Source organism: Phoca vitulina, unplaced genomic scaffold (assembly GCF_004348235.1).
Source record: "Phoca vitulina isolate PV1807 unplaced genomic scaffold, GSC_HSeal_1.0 scaffold53, whole genome shotgun sequence".
Classification (NCBI taxonomy): domain Eukaryota; kingdom Metazoa; phylum Chordata; class Mammalia; order Carnivora; family Phocidae; genus Phoca; species Phoca vitulina.
This window is the reverse complement of record NW_022589756.1, coordinates 6676213-6699662: the sequence shown is the minus strand read 5'-3', so window position 1 is coordinate 6699662 and position 23450 is coordinate 6676213.

Here is a 23450-nt window from a genome sequence, read left to right as displayed (position 1 = left end):
TTGCTGTGCAGAAGCTTTTTATCTTGATGAAGTCCCAAAAGTTCATTTTTGCTTTTCTTTCACTAGCTTTTGGAGATGTGTTTTGAAAGAAGTTGCTGTGGTCGGTGTCAAAGAGGTTACTGCCTATGTTCTCCTCTAGGATTTTGATGGATTCCTGTCTCACATTGAGGTCTTTCATCCACTCTGAGTTTATCTTTGTGAATGGTGTTAGAGAATGGTCGAGTTTCATTCTGCATGTGGCTGTCCAATTTTCCCAGCACCATTTATTGAAGAGACTGTCTTTTTTCCATTGCATGTTTTTTCCTGCTTTGTCAAAGATTATTTGACCATAGAGTTGAGGGTCCACATCTGGGTTCTCTATTCTGTTCCATTGGTCTATATGTCTGTTTTTGTGCCAGTACCATGCTGTCTTGGTGATCACAGCTTTGTAATATAGCTTGAAATCGGGCAACGTGATGCCCCCAGCTTTGTTTTTCTTTTTCAACATTTCCTTGGTGATTTGGGGTCTTTTCTGATTCCATACAAATTTTAGGATTGTTTGTTCCAGAACTTTGAAAAATGTCATTGAAATTTTGATCGGGATGGCATTGAAGGTATAGATTGCTCTGGGTAGCATAGACATTTTAACAATGTTTATTCTTCCAGTCCATGAGCATGGAATCTTTTTCCATCTTTTTGTGTCTTCTTCAATTTCTTTCATGAGTGTTTTGTAGTTCCTAGAGTATAGATCCTTTACCTCTTTGGTTAGGTTTATTCCAAGGTATCTTACGGTTTTTGGTGCGATTGTAAATGGAATCATTTCTCTAATTTCTCTTTCTACAGTTGCATTGTTGGTGTATAAGAAAGCAACTGATTTCTGTGCATTGATTTTGTATCCTGCCACATTACTGAATTGCTGGATGAGTTCTAGTAATTTGGGGGTGGAGTCTTTTGGGTTTTCCACATAAAGTATCATGTCGTCTGCAAAAAGAGAGAGTTTGACTTCTTCTTTGCCAATTTGAATACCTTTTATTTCTTTTTGTTGTCTGATTGCTGTTGCTAGGACTCCTAGTACTAGGTTGAACAATAGTGGCAAGAGTGGGCATCCTTGATGTGTTCCTGATCTTAAGGGAAAGGCTCTCATCTTTTCCGCATTGAGGATGATATTCGCTGTGGGTTTTTCATAGATGGATTTTATGAGCTTGAGGAATGTTGCCTCTATCCCTATACTCTGGAGAGTTTTAATCAGGAAAGGATGTTGTATTTTGTCAAATGCTTTTTCTGCATCAATTGAGATGACCAAATGGTTCTTCTCCCTCCTCTTATTAATGTGTTCCTTCACAGTGATTGATTTGCAAATGTTGAACCACCTTGCGTCCCGGGGATAAATCCCACTTGGTCGTGGTGGATGATCCTTTTAATGTATTGTTGGATCCTATTAGCTAGGATTTTGTTGAGGATTTTGGAATCCATATTCATCAAGGATATCGGTCTGAAATTCTCCTTTTTGATGGGGTCTTTGCCTGGTTTGGGGATTAAGGTAATGCTGGCCTCATAGAATGAGTTTGGAAGTTTTCCTTCTGTTTCTATTTTTTGAAACAGCTTCGGTAGAATAGGTATTATTTCTTCTTGAACGTTTGGTAGAATTCCCCAGGGAATCCATCAGGCCCTGGACTCTTTTGTTTTTTGGGAGGTTTTTGATCACTGCTTCAATCTCGTTACTGGTTATTGGCCTATTCAGGTTATCAATTTCTTCCTGTTTCAGTCTTGGCAGCTTCTAGGTTTCCAGGAAGGTCTCCATTTCATCCAGATTGCTCCGTTTATTGGCATATAGTTGTTGATAATAATTTCTAATAATTGTTTCTATTTCCTTGGTGTTAGTCGTGATCTCCCCTTTCATTCATAATTTTATTAATTTGGGTCCTTTCTCTTTTCTTTTGGATAAGTCTGGCCAGTGGTTTATCAATCTTATTAATTCTTTCAAAGAACCAACTTCTAGTTTCGTTGATCTGATCTACTGTGTTTCTGGTTTCTAATTCATTGATTTCTACTCTAATTTTAATTATTTCTCTTCTAATGCGTGGCTTAGGCATCGTTTGTTGCTTTTTCTCTAGTTCTTTAAGGTGTAGAGTTAGTTGGTGAATTCGGGATTTTTCTATTTTTTTGAGTGAGGTTTGGATGGCTATGTATTTCCCCCTTAGGACTACCTTTGCAGTATCCCATAGGTTTTGGACCGATGTGTTTTTGTTCTCATTGATTTCCATGAATTGTTTAAGTTCTTCTTTGATTTCCTGGTTGACCCAAACATTCTTGAGCAGAGTGGTCTTTAGCTTCCAAGCGTTTGAATTTCTGCCAAATTTTTTCTTGTGATTGAGTTCCAGTTTTAAAGCATTGTGGTCTGAGAATATACAGGGAATAATCTCAATCTTTTGATATCGGTTGAGACCTGATTTATGACCCAGTATGTGGTCTATTCTGGTGAAAGTTCCATGTGTGCTCAAGAAGAATGAGTATTCTGTTGTTTTAGGGTGGAATGTTCTGTAAATATCTACGAGGTCCATCTGGTCCAATGTATCATTCAAAGCTCTTGTTTCCTTGTTGATTTTCTGCTTAGATGATCTGTCCATTGCTGAGAGTGGAGTGTTGAGGTCTCCTACAATTAACATATTGTTATCAATACGACTCTTTATTTTGGTTAACAGTTGGCTTATGTAGATGGCTGCTCCCATGTTGGGGGCATAGATATTTACAATTGTTAAATCTTCTTGTTGGATAGACCCTTTAAGAATGATATAGTGTCCTTCTGTGTCTCTAATTACAGACTTTAATTTAAAATCTAATTTGTCTGATACAAGAATTGTTACCCCAGCTTTCTTTTGAGGTCCGCTGGCATGGAAGATAGATCTCCATCCCTTCACTTTTAGTCTGGATGTATCTTTAGGTTCAAAATGAGTCTCTTGTAGACAGCATATGGATGGGTCCTGTCTTTTTATCCAATCTGCAACCCTGTGCCATTTTATGGGAGCGTCTAGGCCATTCACGTTGAGAGTGATTATTGAAAGATATGAATTAATTGTCATCATGTTGCCTGTGAAGACGTTGTTTTTATAGATTGATGCTGTAAATTTCTGTTGTATATCACTCTTGGGGTCTTTCTCCTTTTATAGAACCCCCCTTAATATTTCTTGCAGGGCCGGCTTAGTGGTCACATATTCTTTCAGTTTCTGCCGGGCGTGGAAGCTCTGCATCTCTCCATCCATTCTAAATGAAAGCCTTGCCGGATAAAGTATTCTTGGCTGCATGTTCTTCTCATTTAGTACCCTGAATATGTCTTGCTAGGCCTTTCTGGCTTGCCAGGTCTGTGGATAGGTCTGACGTTATTCTGATGTTCCTCCCTCTGTATGTAAAGAATCTCTTCCCCCTAACTGCCCTTAAGATAGTTTCCTTGGTTAAGATTTGCAAGTTTTACGATTACATGCCGGGGTGTTGGCCTATTTTCCTTGATCTTGGGAGGGGTCCTCTCTGCCTCTAGGATGCGAATGTTTGTTTCATTCCCCAGATTAGGGAAGTTCTCAGCTACGATTTGCTCAAATACATCTTCTAGTTCTCTCTCTCTCTCCACTCGCTCCGAGTAATTCCAGTTATTCTGACATTGGAACGCTTCATGGTGTCACTTATTTCTCTGATTCTATTTTCATGGATTCTGAGTTGTTTTTTCCTGGCCTCCTCTTTTCCCTTTTTATCTATTATATTGTCTTCCAGGTCGCTTATTTGCTCTTCTGCCTCAGTTACCCTAGCTGTTAGATTATCTAGATTGGATTGGATCTCATTGACAGCATTTTTAAGTTCTGCCAATTCAGCTTTCATTTCTGCCCTTAGAGACTCTATGTTGCCATTAATTGATTTCTCCATTCTAGCCATTGTCTTCACAATTGCTAGCCTGAATTCCATCTCTGACATCTTGGTTATATCTGCATCCATTTGTAAATCTGCAGCATAAGTCATAATCTCTGAGTCTTTCTGTTTTGGGGGCTCCTCCTCCTAGTCATTCTGTTGATGGGTGTTTGAGGGAATGTATAGAGTCCAAATTATTGATCAGAACCCAAGCAAGATGCACCTGTTTTCTTGGGACCTTAGGGTTGCTGGTCTCTTGTTTTCCCAGCCTATCTTCTGTGGGAGGGGCCTGCCGCGCTGTTACTCAGGCAACCCTGTTTGGACAGAGTTGCCCCGCCCCACTGTGGCAGGGGTTGGGCTCAGCGGGAATCAGTTTTTGGGGCTTTTGTTCTCTGGCAGCTTTCCCTGGTGGCTTTCCACGTCTCTTCCGCGAGTCAGAGCAGAAGAGACCGTTTCCAGCCCTCTGCCTCAGAGCAGAGAGATCGCAGTCTGTTCCTCAGTGAGCTCTCCAGGCCACACTGTCTCCATTTCTGTCCTTGCTGCTATAAACTGCAGCGGCCTGGGGTGTGCGCCCCTCCGCAGTGCCCCCAGTCCTGCCTCCAAGTCGGGGCACGTCTCTGCCCTTTGTGCTTCTAAAACCGCCAGCCACTCCCAGTTCGCATGCGTGACCCCGCCGGTCAGGTTTTCCACCCCGGGTGCTGCCCTAAAGTCCTTTCCCAACGCGACCGGTCTGCGAGTCTGTGCCCGTCCCCAGCGCCGGAGGCTGTCGCTCACCGGTGGTGTAGGATCCCCACGTCCAGGCACCCTCCCGCTGCCATTTATCCTCCGATATCTGCCCACGGAATCTCGGTTCCCCTCTTCGTACCTCAAAACCAACCGCCTACGATATTCTGTTTGTAGAGATCCAGATCTTCTTACATCTCAGGCTGGTTTCGTGGGTGCTCAGAGTGGTCTGGTAGATATCCGGCTCAATTCCGGGGACCAGTTGAACTAGGGTCCCCTACTCCTCCGCCATCTTTCCCCCCTCTCCGGTATTTTGGTTTTTGAAACAACTGAGAGTCATGCAGAATGGACCTAGTTCCTAAAGTGAATGAAAAACCTGGAGAGTATAATTTAGATTCCAAATAGACTAAGAAAATTTAATAAGACTATTTTTCTTACAAAGGCTTATAAACTGACAGTTTCGAATGGTGGCATTTGTGAAAAGAAATCTACAAACTGTTCAAACAATGGCCTCATTGTTGGACTAAAAGGACAGACTTCTAAAATGAGTCCTTTGAAGGAAAGCACCTATTTGAGTGAATGACTTCTGGTATATTTATTAAAAACCGGTCCCACTGCTTAAGGAAACTGTATCAGGTGGTGGAAAAAACAAATGTTCTGTGTTCAGACAGACTTGACTTTGAAGCCCAGATCTGCCCCATGATACTTACATAAGTAGGGGGGATACTTAACTTCTTTGAGTCTTCATTTTCTCATCTGTAAAATGAGAGTAAGTAGACATTCCACTATAGGAAATACACATGGCCAAGAAACATGTGGAGATGTTCAACATCATCTTCTTCAGAGAATGTAATTCAAGGTCACAATGAGATGCCAATTTACACCCATGTGGTAAGAAAAAAAATGTAAAATGTGGCAATACCAAGTGTTGGAGAGTATGTGGGAACTGCTGAATTTTTACAGATTACTCATTGATATAAAAACTGGTGCAACCATGTTGAAAAACAATCGGGCATGATCTTCTGAAGTTGAATATTTATAGACTCTGCCTCAGCAATTCCACTCCTAGAAATACACATGAGACCACATACAGCAAAATCACACAGGATTGTTCTCTATATTTACGAATCTGGTTTCTTGTCTCTTTTTTTCTTTGTTTGTTTTGTTTCTTAAATTTCACATATGAGTGAAATCATATGGTATTTGTTTTTCTCTGATGGATTTGTTTCACTTAGCATTATACCCTCTAGATCCATTCATATCATTGCAAATGGCGAAATTTCATCCTTTTAATGGCTCAGTAATATCTCATTGTATATATACCACATCTTCTTCATCCATTCCTCTATTGATAGACACTTGGGTTGACAAATTCAGAGAACAAACTGGTTATCAGAGGGGAGGTGGGTAGGGAGATGCGTGAAACAGGTGAAGGGGATTAAAAGCACACTTACTGTGATGAACACTGAGTAATGCATGGAATTGTTGAATCAGTATATTGTACACCTGAAACTCATATAACACTGTACGTTAATTATACCAGAACTAAATAATAATTAATTAATAATAAATAAATAAAAACACACATAAGAATGTCCATAGCAGTATCATTCACAAAAGAAAAATCCTGGAGACAACCTTGGTGCCTATCAACTGGAGAGGGGACAAACTGTGATGTATTCACACAGTGGAATAGAATACATCAGGTAAAGTGAATGAAATATAACCACACAACGTGAATAAATCTTAGCAAAATAATACTGGATATAAAAGGTAGGTTTTGAAAAATACAAGCTACTTGATATGCTTTTTATAAAGTTAAAATGAACATAAGAATACTTATAGATGTAATAAAATGATGTAAAAAGGAAGACAAGGTAACAACACACACAGGATCCAGGATGATGGTTACCTTGATTGGGAGGAATCAGCAAGATGGAAGCAGATGTAGTTATTGTCAAGATCCTAGCTTTTGTTTTGGGCAGTGAATTTAAGGTGTTTATCACATTAATAGAAAATATCCAACTATATAAATAAAAGTGGGCAATGCATGATACAATAACAAGAATGTGTCATTAACCTAGGATTATGATTGACCCAATTCTGTACACCTGGGATCTAATGAAAAAATAATAAAATAAAATAGAATGGGGCTGAATAAGCCTTATTGATCTATATATGTCCTGCTAGAAATTTCCTTAAAACGCATTGTACTGTCATTTATCATTACATTTGCTTATGAGGCCAAGAAGAAGAAGAAAATAGAATGGGACCAATAACACTTACTTCCCATGGTTATTGTGAAAATTTGCATGACTTAACAAAAAAAAAATATGTAAAACAGCTGACACTTAGAAATAGATCTTAAATATTAACTCCCTTAATACATATTCTTTACTTAACAGTCACAAAAATGTAGTGCTATTCCTTCACATTTTCTTGCTAAAATATGGAATAGCAAAAAGAGGGGAGAGTGCACTTAGAATTAGAAGACCTAGTTCTCCCAGCTGCTAGCTGGTGACTTTGGACAAGTCATTTGAACTCAATGAATATAGTTTACTCACTTGAAAAAAAAAAAAACAGTAAATTAAAATGCTTGAGGGGAGCCTGGATGGCACAGTCATTAGATCAAGCCCTGTGTTGTGCTCTGTGCATGGAGCCTGCTTGAAATTCTCTCTCTCCTCTCCCTCCACCCTCCCCCCATGCTCATGCCCACTGACTCTCTAAATAAACAAACAAACAAACAAACAAACAAATAAACAAATAAATTTAAAATGCTTGAGACCCCTGAATGTGGTACTCATGTCTGTTTATGTCCTGTGATTTTCTCATTTCATGAAATATCGCATTTATTTACATATTTTCCTCTTTATCATTCCCAAGAACACCTGACATACAGAATAGGATTATTAGCCAGTCCTCTTGCTGGCATTTACTCTATGAAAGTTAGAATGGCTTAATAGTAAATAATGTAATAAATAAGAAGAAACTGAGAATCCCCATTACATAAAAATTCCATATCTGTAACCATCTTTCATTGAGGTCATCGTAGCTTAAGAGTTTTAAGATTCAAACAAAGTATATTTAAACTACTGCAGCCCAAATGGCTTCTCAGATCTTAGTGCAGGTCAAGGCTCAGAAAGAGTAAGATACAAGACAAACTAAAGAGGAATAAATGGATAAAGGCGGGACCAAAGGAGATCCAGAAAATGGGAAATTCCCAGCATTTGTGGGGGAGAGTGAGAGGCCTGGTTTCATCGCAAATGAGGCTGTGGAATAAGGAAGGAGGAAGCCTCTGGAGCACAGGGAAGGATTTGAATCAAAGGGCATGGCAGGGGCACCTGGCTGGCTCAGTCACAAGAGCACACCATTCTTGATCTCGGTGCCCTGAGTTCGAACCTCACACTGGGTATAGAAATTACCACCTTACACCAGTTAGAATGGCAAAAATTGACAAGGCAAGAAACAATCAATGTTGGGGAGGTTGTGGAGAAAGGGGAACCCTCTTACACTGTTGGTGGGAATGCAAGTTGGTACAGCCACTTTGGAAAACACGGTGGAGGTTCCTCAAAAAATTAAAAATAGAGCTACCCTATGACCCAGCAATTGTACTACTGGGTATTTACCCCAAAGACACAGATGTAGTGAAAAGAAGGGCCATATGCACCCCAGTGTTCATAGCAGCAATGTCCGCAATAGCCAAACTGTGGAAAGAGCCGAGATGCCCTTCAACTGATGAATGGATAAAGAAGATGTGGTCCATATACACAATGGAATATTACTTAGCCATCAGAAAGGATGAATACCCAACTTAACATCAACATGGATGGGACTGGAGGAGATTATACTAAGTGAAATAAGTCAAGCAGAGAAAGTCAATTATCATATGGTTTCACTTATTTGTGGAACATAAGGAATAGTATGGAGGACATTAGGAGAAGGAAGGGAAAAATGAAGGGGGAGAAATCGGAGGCAGAGATGAACCATGAGAGACTATGGACTCCGAGAAACAAACTGAGGGTTTTAGAGTGGAGGGGGTGGGGGGATGGGTTAGCCCGGTGATGGGTATTAAGAAGGGCATGTACTGCATGGAGCAGTGGGTGTTATACGAAAACAATGAATCATGGATCACTACATCAAAAACTAATGATGTATTGTATGGTGACTAACATAACATAATAAAATTAAATAGAATTTTTTAAAAAAAGAAATTACTTAAATAAATAAACTTTTTTATAAAAGGGCACTGTAGACCAAAGATGCTCAGTTATCATTCCATCAGTTGGGGATGGGGGTAGCCCAGGTGCAGTGTGTGAATCTCTGCCACTCTCTTTCTTTCACAAACACCACATACATGGGCTCTCACACATCTACAATTCTATTAGACAAACCTCAAGCAGAATAAAATCTGAAGAAATTCATGTTCCCCAAAAAACAGATAAGTGCATGAGATTTTATTTCTTCAAGATAGTACCCTAATGAATATGAGAAATATTTCAGTCATTAATTCAGTCTCTTGATCAGTTTTGTGAAATATATACTGAGTATCGACTATGAAAATATTGCTAGTCAACTGGATGAAGTAAGGCATATAAGGAAGGAAATTCAGTGTCTGACTCAAGGTAGACGTGACAGCAATCAGAAGGAGAAGAAGAGGAGGAAAAGGAAGGGAGACAGAAGAGGGAGAGGAAGGGGTTCTCACATACTGCTGATGAAGCAGGAAATTAATTTACTCCTTTCAGAAAATAATTTGTCAGGGCGCCTGGGTGGCTCAGTCGGTAAAGTGTCTGCCTTCAGCTCAGGTCATGATCACAGGGTTCTAGGATCATGCCCCGCATCAGGCTCTCTGCTCAACAGGGAGCCTGCTTCTCCCTCTCCCTCTGCTGCTCCCCCTGCTTGTGCACACACTCTCTCTCTCCTTCTCTCTCTGTCAAATAAATAAATAAAATCTTAAAAAAAAAAAAAGGAAACAGTTTGTCATTATCTGATAACATTTAAGATGTATACACCTTCCAACACCAAAATCCCACTCCTGAGGAATTACTGTACAAAAATCCATGCTTATATACTCCAAAAAATGGTCTTAGCAGCACTGTACTTAGTAATGCCTACAGAAGAAACATAGTTAAATTGTGGTCTGTTCATCCAATGGAATACTATATAGCAATGAAAATTTTAAAACCACAGCTACACACAGCAATGATGACACAGATGAATCTTAAAAATGTTGATATAAAAGTTGGGTATTCATCTTTTCTGATGGCTGAGTAATATTCCATTGTATATATGGACCACATCTTCTTTATCCATTCATCAGTTGAAGGGCATCTCGGCTCTTTCCACAGTTTGGCTATTGCGGACATTGCTGCTATGAACATTGGGGTGCATATGGCCCTTCTTTTCACTACATCTGTGTCTTTGGGGTAAATACCCAGTAGTACAATTGCTGGGTCATAGGGTAGCTCTATTTTTAATTTTTTGAGGAACCTCCACCCTGTTTTCCAAAGTGGCTGTACCAACTTGCATTCCCACCAAAAGTGTAAGAGGGTTCCCCTTTCCCCACAACCTCTCCAACATTTGTTGTTTCTTGCCTTGTCAATTTTTGCCATTCTAACTGGTGTAAGGTGGTATCTCAGTGGGACTGGAGGAGATTATGTTAAGTGAAATAAGTCAAGCTGAGAAAGCCAATTATCATATGGTTTCACTTATTTGTGGAACATAAGGAATAGCATGGAGGACATTAGGAGAAGGAAGGGAAAAATGAAGAGGGGGAAATCGGAGGGGGAGATGAACTATGAGAGACTATGGACTCCGAGAAACAACTGAGGGTTTTAGAGGAAAGGGGGATGGAGGGATGGGTTAGCCCGGAGATGGGTATTAAGGAGGGCATGTACTGCAGGGAGCACTGGGTGTTATATGAAAACAATGAATCATGGAACACTACATCAAAAACTAATAATGTACTGTATGGTGACTAACATAACATAATAAAATAAAATAAAATTTTTAAAAAATCTTAAAAATGTAATGTTGAACAAAACAAGCCAGATACAATATTCATTCTGCACAATCCCATTTATAAAGTTCAAAATCTGAAAAAACTAAATTAATTTTAGGGATGTGTACATAGGTCGTAAATCATAAAGTAAAACAAAGAAGGGAGGTTGTGATCCACATGATGGTTAATCTTATGTGTTAACCTGATTAGGCCAGGGGACCCAGATACTTAGACAGTAGTCTAGATGTTGCTGTGAAGGCATGTCTTAGATAAGATTAGCATTTAGTACAGCAGACCACCCTTCATAACTTGGTTGAGCTTCACCCAGTCAGTTGAAGACCTTAGGGAAAAAAAGAATGAGGTCCCCAGAAGAAGGGATTCTGCTCCTGATTGCCTTCAGACCTGAGCTGCAACATCAGCTCTTCCCCAGGTCTCCAGCCCACTGGCCTGCCCTGCAAGTTTCAGACTTGCCAGTCCCCACAATTGCATGAGCAAACTCCTTCAATATCTCTCTTTCTCTCCCTTTTCTCTCACTCTCTTGCTTTCCATATAGGTATGTACATGTGTCCTTTTGATTCTGTTTTCCTAGAGAACTCTAACTAATATGATCATCTAGAATGGGCCTTTGGATTGCTAGGAATATTCTATTTCTTGTCCTGGATGGTAGTTACATAGGTGTTCACTCCTCAATAATTCATTGAACTGTACATTTATGTTTAATGTACTCCTGTATATATTTTTATACTTTACAATGAAAAAGGATTCATAAAAGTATTACTTTCTAGCTAGCATTGAGAAGTTCACAAATAGTCACCAGATATTGTATGTAACATCAAATGACATGCTTCATAGCTGGACAACTGGGGAGTCATGATAAAACATCCAAATGTCAGTATACCACATTTTCTTCCAGCGCCTGATCTTTGCCTCCCCCCATTCTCTAAAAACTTAAGTCTTTTTCTTACGAATCCCCATAATAGTTCATCTATACCTCTTTCTATCTTCTCTCATCTCCTCGATTAAACTGAATGCTCTGTAAGGGAAAGACTTCTGTCTCTTTCATTTTTGCATCCACTTTTGAGCACAGCATTCCTGCAGAACAATGGGGATATCTGCAGAGATGGGACAGAACACATAAACTGAGAAGTGGAACAAAGCTGATTGAATAAATAAAGCCAGGCAGGGAGACTGGGCCTTATTCTCTAAAACAGGAGCCAGTTATTATTTTCTTATCCTTTTTACTTTACATGGAAACCCCACTTTCAGGAAGAAGAACCTACAAGCTCGTTCTCCATGTGGCAGGACTCTTCATTACTAAAAGATCTAAATTCCATGTTATTGTAGTTCCAATGTTGCTGAAACACTTAGATTTCCTCTTTTTCTTTGGCCTTCAGAGAGGTAGAAATACAGTTGTTACTAAGGCATGAACAGAGTACTTTAAAACAGAGAAATGATCATCTTAGGATAATGGCCTTTGGTTTTCATCAAGGAAGCACACTTAGGAAGACCCAAGTTCTTACACTGAATTATTGGACACAAGATACAAAAGGCTAAGTCCTCATAATTGGTTAGATTGGGCTTTGTCCACAGAGCTGAGTAATATTTTTCAATTATTTAGATGGTTATTTTGACATCAAGTAGACTTAACCACCAACAGATTAGACTTTCACTTTTTGTGCTCTTGAGTTCATGCATTTCATGTCTAAAAAAACTAATAACCTTTATGATAATGCCAATAGCACCATAGAGAGATTGCCAATATCTGGGGAATGTTTTGGCCCATAGTTTCAGTCATCTCTGTACCATTGTTCTCTCTGAAAATTTCTTCACTGCTGTTCTTTTTCTTTAGCTATACATGGACTCCTAATGCAGCTTTCTTAGCTCTATAGCTTTTTTTCCTTTTAGTGTATTACATTCATAAAATATAAAGCAGCCCTCCATAATTGAATCCTTTGTGAACCAAAAAAATGAAATTAAGAAAAAGCAGAGAAAATGAGAGATGGGAAAAGTGTCTGAGAAAATGGTTAAAATCATGGGCAACTTTCCAACTTGATTTATGCGTTTTTAATTGCCAAGTCCCAGGAGCCTCTTCTGCCTGTTCTTTAATAGGAGAGGGGATGATCTATACTTTGACCCAGAGTGAACCTGAAATGATGGATGGTGTGTGCCTTCAACAATTATGCTCTTCTCGTATGTAGAAAACTTTCCCTGCCTGGGCCAAAAGCTTAGCTCGTTGGTTTATAATTCCCATAAAGGCCAGAGCCCACACAGTGTGCACTGGAATGCTACAGTGTCATGGCACCTATTTTAAAGAATGGTGTTTGTTGTAGATTCTTTGTTCTGCAATTGATACAGAATGTTTCATACCTCAATGCAAAATGGAGGGAGAAACACATTTGGAGGTCATTATTCAACTGTAAGGTGTTGTATTAGCATGTAATCCCTTACATAAAAGTAAATTTTCTTTTGAAAACAATGAAAAATATGCAAAAATATATCACCTCTTGTCCTACTACTCAGAGATAACCACTATTAATTTGTTTGTGTGTGTTATTACAACACATATAGGTGAGAGTGTTGTTAAGGACTGAATGTGTCCCCCTAAAATTTGTACATTGAAACCCTAATTTCCAATGTGATAGTATTGGGAGGTGGGGTCTTTGGAAGGTAATTAAGTTTAGATGAGGTCATGAGGATGGAACCCTCATAATGGGATTAGTGTCCTTATGAGAAGAGGAAGAAACTAGAGCTCTCCTTTTCTCTCTCTTTGTGCACAAGGGAGAGGCCATGAATAGACACAGCAAAAAGGCAGCTGTCCACAAGCCAGGAAGCAGTTCTCACCAGGAACCAAATCAGCTGGCACCTTGATCTTGGACTTCCGGCCTCCAGAACTGTGAGAAATAAATTTACATTAGTTAAGCCACCCAGTCTATGGCATTTTCTCATAGCAGCCAGAACTAACTAATACAAGCTTGTTTTTTGTTTTTGTTTTTGTTTTTTTAACAGGGAGAAATGGTTTTCCATCCCTCTCACTCACAGGTTTCTTTTTTATTTAGCCCATGTGAGAAGTGCTCTATAAAGAGAGAAAGGTTTGTCTGGTAGATGCTCCTCCCTATAACAGATTGACTAAAAGCAGGGGCTCCAGTCTGTTTGTGTTCAAATCTACCACTTATTAGCTGTGTGACATTGGGCATGCTATTTAATCACTCTGTGCCTCAGTTTTCTTAATTTGCACAAGATGTGTACAGTACCTCCTACAAAGGGCTCTTGGAGGCATTAAATTAGTAAATATATTTATAGTACTTAGAACAGCATCTGTTATATGGTAATCACTCCACAAGAATTCACTACTACTGTGTCTGTTACTCCTGTGGACTTCTCGGGTGGAGCACCACAAGCAAGGAGCTAAAACTTGAAGAAGAGGTCAGTGAGACAGAGGCAATGTGGGGCAGAAGGGAGAAGAGGAAGAGAAGCCAGAGAGAGGAAAGTATACCAAGACAGCCACCCAACTCCATAAGGACCAAAAAGCAATGTAAAAAATTGTCCTAAGCCCAGCCTGGGACAGAACCTTTTCATATGATGTAATTCAAAACTCATTCTGAAAAGAAATTAGTGTTTCTGATCATATGCTTGAGCAATTTTCTGATAAACTTTAATGGAATTAAGACTTGTTCTTGGAAAAGAAAAAAAAAAAGACTTGTTCTTGGAAACCATGCTCTGTGCTGTCAGTCAAGAGTCTAATGGTCATGCATCCTTGGGTGCAGGGTAAAGTCCCAGGTTCATCTCAGTGTAATCATTAATAGTGTGTCCTTGTTCTCTCAAATGTGTGCCAGTTGGGACAATTAATTCTTAGGACAAGTATTCCTTTCTTTTTAATATAGTATAACTTTTTAAATGTAGATTAACAATTATTAGCTAGCCATTCTATTTTCCTTTAAATGTGTCTTCCAAAAGTGAATCTCTAGAATATAATTAAAGCCTTTTCCTATGCAATAAGATTAAAATAAAACTTTGGCACATGTTCTTAACTAAACTGTTAGGAAATATTTTTACTTGACAACAACTCAATAGGTAAAAGACAAGGTGCCTGGTCCCATTCTCTTATATGGTTGTGACCTGTTAGAAATAATTTGTTACCTGCAATGAATAATTGGGATTTAAAATTAAAAAGCACAATAGCATTTTCACTAGTACTAAAAAAGTGAAATATTAAGATATAAATTTTTTAAAAGTACAAGATCTATATGAAGAAACTACAAAACTCTGATGAAAGAAATAAAAGAGGAACTCAATAAATGAAGAGATATAATATGTTCATGGATAGGAAGACTCAATATTGTCAAAAGGTCAGTTCTTCCCAGCTTGATCTATATATTCAGTTCAGTCTCAATCAAAATCCCAGCAAGTTATTTTGTAGATATTGACGAGCTAATTCTCAAGTTTATATGAAAAGACAAAAGACCCAGAATAGCAAGCACAGTATTGAAGAAGAACAAAGTCAGAGGACTAATACTACCCAATTTCAAGATTTACTGAAAAGTTACAGTAACTGAGACTGTGTAGTGTTGGTGAAGGAATAGACAGATCAGTGGAACAGAATAGAGAGCCCAGAAACAGATCCACACAAATTATAGTCAACTGATCTTAGACAAAAGAGCAAAAGTAATTCAATGAAAAAAAATAGCCTTTTCATAAATTATGCTGAAACAACTGTACATCCACATTCAAAAAAAATCTAGACACAGTCCTTAAACTTTTCATAAAAATTAATTCAAAGTGAATTATAGAAGTAAATGTAAAATTGAAAACTATCAAACTCCTAGAAGATAACACAGGAGAAATCCTAGGTGACCTTGGGTTTGGCTATGACTTTTTATTTATTTTATTCATTTTTTTAATTTGTTTTTTAATTCAGGTATAATTAACATGCAGTGTTATATTAGTTTCAGGTATACAATATAGTGATTCAACAATTCTATCCATCACCCAGTGCTCATCTAGGTAAGTGTACTCTGAATCCCCTTCACCTATTTCACCCATCCCCCCACCCATCTCCCCTCTGGTAACCATTTGTTTGTTCTCTATATTTAAGATTCTGGTTTTTGGTTTGTCTCTTTTTTTCTTTGTTTGTTTTGTTTTTAAATTCCACATATAAGTGAAATCATATGGTATTTGTCTTTCTCTGACCAACTTATTTCACTTAGCATTATGACCTCCAGCTCCATCTATGTTGTGGCAAATGGCAAGATTTCATTCTTTTTCATAACTATGCCATCATATATAATGGTGATGATTTTTTTAAGTACCATATCAAAGGCACAATTCATGAAGAAAAGAATAAATTTTACTTCATTAAAATTAGAAACTTTTGCTCTGCAAAAGACATTGTTCAGAGAATGAGATGACAAGCCACCAACTGGGAGAAAACATTTTTAAAATACATAACTGATAAAGGTCTTGTATCCAAAATATACAAAGAAATCTTAAATCTCTATGATAAGAAAACAAGTGCCCAATTAAGAAATGGGCAACAGATCTGAACAGAAATCTCACCAAAGAAAATATACAGATGACAAATCAACATCTGAAGAGGTGCTCCACATCATATGTCATTAGGGAATTGCAAATTAAAACAATGAAATACCACCAACAGTATTAGAATGGCCAAAATCCAAAACACTAAAACACCGAGTGGTGGCAAAAATGTAAAGCAACAGGAACTTTTACTCATTGCTAGTGAAAATCAAAATAGTGCAGCCACTTGGAATAGAGTTTGACAATTTCTTATAAAACTAAACTCTTACCATACAATTCAGTAATCATATTCCTTAGTATTTATCCAAAGGAGCTGAAAACATGCCCACAGAACAATCTGCACATGGACGTTTATTGCAGCTTTATTCACAATTGCTAAAACTTGGAATCAACCAAGATGTCCTTCAGTAGGTGAATGGATAAATACACTGTGATACATCCAGACAATGGAACATTATTCAGTACTAAAGAGAAATAATCATCAAGCCATGAAGAAACATGTTAAAATATGTTAAATTCATATTACTAAGTGAAAGAAGCTAATTTAAAAAGGCTACACACTGTATGATTTCACCTATATGATATTCTAGAAAAGGCAAAACTATGGAAACACTAAAAAGATCAGTGGTTGCCAGCTCAGAGAGAGGGAGGGAGGGATGGATAGGTGGAGCACAAAGGATTTAGGGGGCAGTAAAACTATTCTGTATGATACTGTAATAGGATACATGTCACTACACATTTATTAAGACTCATAGAATGTAAATGCAAAGAGTGAACCCTGATATCACTTAAAGACTTCAGTTAATAATAATGTAGTAAAATTGGCTCATTAATGGTATCATACGTACCACACTAAAGCAAAATGTTAATAATAGAGGAAAGTGGGGAGTGGGGGTGAATGGGCATATAAGAACTCTCTATGCTGGAGCGCCTTGGTGGCTCAGTTGGTTAAGCATCTGCCTTCGGCTAAGGTCATGATCTTGGGGCCCTGAGATCCAGCCCCACATGGGGCTCCCTGCTCAGCAGGGAGTCTGCTTCTCCCTCTCCCTCTGCCCCTCTGCCTTGTTTGTGCTCTCTCTCTCTCAAATAAATAAAATCTTAAATAAAAAAAAGATTTTGTGCTGTATACAGCACATCTCATAGGAAAGAGTCAATCTACAGGAAGACAATAGAAAGCAAGTAAACACCCCAAAGCAAGAAGGTGACTTCTACACACCAACATTTTCATTCACCACTATGGTGCTGAAGTGATGCTGACTGATTTGAAAGAACTAGGTTTGCTGTGAAGAACTGGCCTGGATTCCTTGACGTCTTAGAACTATCATCCAGATTCAGTAGAAGGATAAATTTCCATTTCACTTACTTTTGAAACTCACCATCCTGCTACTGATTGGCTTATAGCCAAATCCTTAAAGACTTGTGAAGAGAATTCCAGGAAGTTCAACCAAAGATAGGCAATCTCAATACATCTCTGAAAGATGGAAGTAAATGGAAGTGGGTAGCCAGTGAAGCAGAGCTGAGCATGCATGGCTTTAAACAGTTATAGAAGCTTCAGGCCTGCCTTGCTGACAGGGAGGATGGGGCTTGAAACTGGGCCTTAATGGACGGTCTGTGTGTGTCAAAGTTCACCACCCATCCATCCCTACAACCACCACCAAGCAAGCAGAAAATGTAGATACCTACAGTCTCCTCCCCAACACAGTACCAGCAAAGACCAAAGAAAAAACACAATAGAAGCTAGGGGGATGCTGGTTTTTGTTTTGGTTTTGGTGTTTTTGGGGGGGCATTATTTTACAATTTATTTTTTTCATTATGTTCAGTTAGCCACTGTATAGTACATCAACAGTTTTTGATGCAGTGCTCAGTGATTCATTTGTTACGTATAACACCCAGCGCTCATCACAGCACGTGCCCTCCTTAATACCCATCACCCTGTTACCTCCTACCCCTACCTCCCTCTCCTCTGAAACTCTGTTTGTTTCCTGGGGTCCATAGTCTCTCATGGTTCATCTCCCTGTCTGATTTCTCCCCCTTCGGATTTCCCTCCCTTCCCCTATGGTCTTCTGTGCTATTGCTTATGTTCCACATATGAATGAAACCATAAAAAAAAAAAAAAAAGAAAAATGAATGAGCTGTCTTGCTATCAGCCAAGTAAGAACAAAGACACAATTTGAAAGGTACTTACGTAATGACTCACCCAGTTAGTAGGTCACCCCAAATCAGCCTTTTTATTGCCTCATACTTAGATACAAACAAGCAAAGTTTACCAGACCTTCCTCAAATAAGGAAAACCCACAACATGAAAAAGACAGACGGACCAAGATAAACATACTACTCAAATTTCATGCGACTGAGTTTCTCTTTTACTTCACCTGATATGAACTATGAGTACAATTGCAAATTTGTTTGCAATTTCCCAGTGGACAGCTGGTGTTGCTTCCCCAAGAATACGCTGAGATCCAAGATGTCAGCTTCACCATGTGGCGGGCCTGGTCATAAACAGAGTCAGCCAATTAGAGCGTTCTAGTCATTGTGACAGCTACTGGAGGGCAGTTTAGTTTGCTGCACACCTCAGTAGTTCACTTCATGCACAAGAGAGTCAGGTTGGCACCCACAAAATGTTTGCAAGAACTGGACTCACACTGAGTAGCTGCTGTTCATGCTTTGAAGTTTGGGAGAAAGCTAAATTCAGAAGTCAGTAGTACAAAAGAGTGGTTTGGCTGTGCTTGTACTGATACTTGCTCTCACTGGGAGAGAAGCTAGTGTGTGACCAACCTTCACTTCCTTGCCTGGAGGCTCACGTGCTGCCACCATTTCAATCATGGGAAGGAGACGTGGAGTGAGCACTGGTAAGGATACTCTCAAGTTCCTAGGAGGACTAAGCCACCACATTCTTGTGATGAAATGCATGTCCTAGGCATTGAAAATGATGGTTGGACATTTCGATCAAAGTCCATTATTTTTGAGAGAATCCAAGAATGTCATTCTATTGACTCTTTCAATTCCTTTTTCCTTCTTTAGTTCAGGTTTTTATGGTGCTGCTCTATTCTGCTTTCAAAAATAGAACTTGAAGCAAGTAGCTGGTGTGCTTCCTTGACCTTTTCAGAGAACTGTTGCAAACAAACTCTTGTATCTGTAGTTGAGTACTGGACATCCTGTCAGTGCTCAGTATAAGCTGTTGTTAAATTGCTTTCAATGAAATGATGAGTACTTCATTAAAGTTGGTGCCAACCTCACAGTCAGGATACTAATTTGTTTACAGAAAATGGACTTGTAGCAATTAGAACGAGTTCTCAGAAAGACCTGAAAGACACTCTCTGGTTCTCAATTCTGATCTTAGAAAGGGAAAAGCAGCATTTGGAAGCTTTATGCGTGCTACCTAAGGCCAGAACAAACACAATTCTTGAGTAGCTCCTTCTTTGCAACTGCTAGGAAGAAGATAGTAGTATAGTTATAGTGAGGGACATGAATGGGTGAGACTAAAACTTGGCTGTATTTCAACCCTGGCCATGTAGCATTGACAGAGGACATTGCTGACATTGCTATCAATGTCCAGATCCAGAATCTCTTGTGCTTGAACTTGTTCTCATGGAAAGGTCATGGGATTCATACCAGACACTCCTTCAGTACACAGGAATTTCTCAAGGAGGAGTCTGTATTCTTGACTCTGATCGACCCTTATCATGTTGGAGAGGACACAGAGACAAACCCTTCCCCAGTGGTTAACATGTATAGATGATCCTCCCGGGTCCACTTCTTACAAAACAAGTGCTATCAGAGCCATCAGTGTCGATGAAGGACTTCTAATATTTCACTGCACGTTAGCCATAAAGAAACTTCCAAACATTAATTTCTCAGATCTTCCCAAAGTTGCAAGGAATCATTCCAGGTATCCCATGTGAATATACTTCCTATAAAGCAAGGCAAAGCCTTGTGGCTGGTGAAAGGGAAGAGTTCATTCACATACTCTACCTTGAACTCACTCCTGACTTGTGTAAGTATCCACACAAGTTCTCAAACATTGGTCTGGATTTCAAGAACTGAAATTTAAATTCTACTTGTAAGTCCTAAGGATCTACAGGAGCGAACAGTCCAGTGTTAACTGTTGGACCTTTTTAATACCAAAAAAATAGTAGTTAGCCAACTAATTCATCACACTTAAAAGTGGGCATTCAAAGAAGCTTCTAAACAATAATTCATTGCTGTTGAGGACTAGAATCAAGGTTCTGAACCTTAATCCTCCCTGAAACGTCAAGAAATCCACATCAACATTTTTGCATTTTTATATTTTGCCAAAAATAAGTCACAAGACTAAGAATTTTCTAGCAGAAAAATTAAAAATAAGCTTACTCTGGTATTAAAAAACGTCTTCTTGAAACTGCTTTGAATCCAGACTAATACAGTCTATGTTTCCTGTAGATGCACCTGTACTAATTATATGACTTATTGGCTGGCATGGAGTTAGCTTATTATACAACTAAATTTTCCTAACTGTATCACTTTCCAACAGATGCTTAAAAACTTTGCTTTCATTGTCCAGGATATAAATTACGCACTCGAGCTTGTATGATTTGGTTCTCCCTGAATCTCCAACAAATGGAGATCAGATTCTCACCAAGTCCTGATTATTATAAACAAAGTGGGATTTGCAAGAGGAGCTCCAAGTTTTCTAAAATACAAACATTAATGTAAGAGCACAGTGCCTTAGTTCTCTTTGACGTTGCAAAGAATTCTTGTCTTTACCCACAGAGAATCCATTGCTAGTAGCAAACTGGCAGCCCTGCCATGTGCTGAGAGCTTTTGGATAGAAAAATGAACTTCATTAGAGCATTAACAAGGGTAGACAGAAATATGTAGATATTACTGTCATTGTCTAAGAAATAAAGTCAAAGCGTTGGCACATGTGACCTTCTATTTCCCCTTAAATTTCAAGGATCTACTTCAGGTGATCCCTGCCATTTTTGCTTCCCATGAGCAAAAGGGTACTTTTTGTTTTTATTTTTAGTCTCATAGTAGGTGCAAGGAATACATTAACAGCCCTGGATGGCCAGCATTTAAACAGCTTCCGCATGTAGGCCTGTACTGTTTGGAGCCAGCTTCATAGCTCTGGAGTTTCTTCCAAGCTTTGAAAAGTCACACCAGCTGTTTCATTCATGTCTCCTTCAAAAAAATTTTGTTTTTAAAGTTTTTATAGCTTCCCAAATGAACATTGGTATATTTTCTTTGTGCAACAGTCTTACCTATGGTGACCCTTCAAAGAAACCTCCAGACCTTGCTGTCACTTTCCAGGTAAGGCACACAGGTGCAAGAGGCTGCTCATTCAGTTCTCAGGAACTCACCAAGGCATTAACTCTAATTGTTTCCTGGAAAGCTACTTCTGGAAATTGAATTAGTAAAGGCAAACATGTTCGGGGCAGTAAAATGGAAGTATTAGCATGCTACCTGTTTAGTCGTCAGCCTAATGAACATCAACCAAGACACTCTAGATTGTTACCTCAGCCAAGGAATAGATTTAAGCTCAGTTATTTCTCTCACCCAGTGGCCTCAAAACTTCCATGAGTCCCTACTAGCTCCCACTGTGGATAAACAGAATTACTGGTATTCAGAACAAATGTATTTTTATAAATTAGGTTATGTTCCATAAACAGGATGATGTGAGAGAGAAACATTATGGGGAACAGTGAGGGGTCAGGAAAAGACAATGCAAAAACTGGAAATGCACAATATGACTTTCTCTCAAACTACAAAGGCATCAACTACTCCTTCCAGGGAGCAAATGAGGGCAGGCAAGGGGAGTTTCCTAATGGCAAAAGTGAAGGTATTCTCCACTGGGATATTGAGCAGCACTTCTGCCTTGGCAAGAAGGGATGTTGGTAGATCTTCTGAACCTCTGTTGTTGCCTAGGATTAGATTCAAGGGCTAGAGCTTGGGTCACTCTCTTCTTGCAATTTCAAGGATTCAAGTCAAGGTGTTTTGCTTCCTGGATTCTTTCCCGAGAACAAGTTTTGTAGACAGTGAAAAAGAGGCTGTAATAGACTGTAGAGGCTTATAGGCTTGTATACAGAAATAGACTTAATAGCCTTGGTCCTGGCCCCATGTGGTTCAGATAGAAGCCTCCACATGTTTGAATGCCTAGGATTTGGCTATATGCTAGATCTGCCTCTGCCCTTCCAACGAATCCACTCACACAAAGCATTAGGAGTTAACATGAACTTTACTGAAGATCTCACAAAGGAGACAGTGGAGAGACCTGTGTTACATTACACAGCCCATAGCCCACTCTTTAAAATCTTCATTAAAAGATTCTTGGTGCCCCAGCCCCTGCACCCAATATTCATTCCCAAAACCACCACTGGGGTCTGCCGGTTTATTGGATCCACCCTCCTACAGAGGTAGCTAGACACCATCTTTTATCTTGTTGCATGCTCTAGGGGATCCCATTCAAAATCCTCACCCCTGGTAGTTTATTTTCCTAAACAAATTAAGTACTCTTACAAAGAGGAATTATGGTGAGTGAAACTGTCTAATTACACTGATAAAGGCAACCAAATAATCAAAAGCAAAGGGAAATCAGGCATGGTTGTGCAAGCACCAACTATAGATAATCCAATTTGAAAAGTCAGAGTCGTGATTACAGTCAGCTATAGCACACAGATTCCATGAACAATAGAGCCCCAGTCAGCAATTGAGGGTCCCCAAGGAGCTGGACCAAGGCCCGGGAGAAAGGAGACCCTAGGCATCAGCAGGGAGTCAAGACCTAAACTATATGGAATTTGAAGCAAAGCTCCAGTTTTAGAAGGGAAATAGAGACAGAAGTCCAGTAATAAAGCATTGGAGAAATAAGAAACGGTATGACTCAAAGGTAATATAGATGTCCAGGAGTCATGTAAGTCATACAAGGTCAGTGAGCACCAAAGCTTTCATTTCTGAGAGCCTTCCTGCTCTGACTCCAAAGTAGGAAGTTCTAAACCAAGTTGGAGAACATCAGTGACTTCCCCTAGGAGGGCCTGGCCATTAAGAAGGGCAAAAGGGGTGTACTGCTGAGCCGTATGGGCCTAGGGCCAGGCACAGCTGTCTGATGCTGACTCTTAGTACAAGCCATGAAGATAAAAAGTTATCATTTACATTCTTCTGGAAAACAGACAGTCCCCAATCTTGTCATTCTGATTGACTGTTTCTGAGAAGTATTTTGATGATGGACCCATGAGCTATAAAAATAATACAGGACAGTAGAACAATTTCTTGGATTTTTTTTCTACCTCAACTTTCAATGTCTTTGGTCTAAGGTGTTCTATTGTTTTCTGACTCGACCCATTTCTCA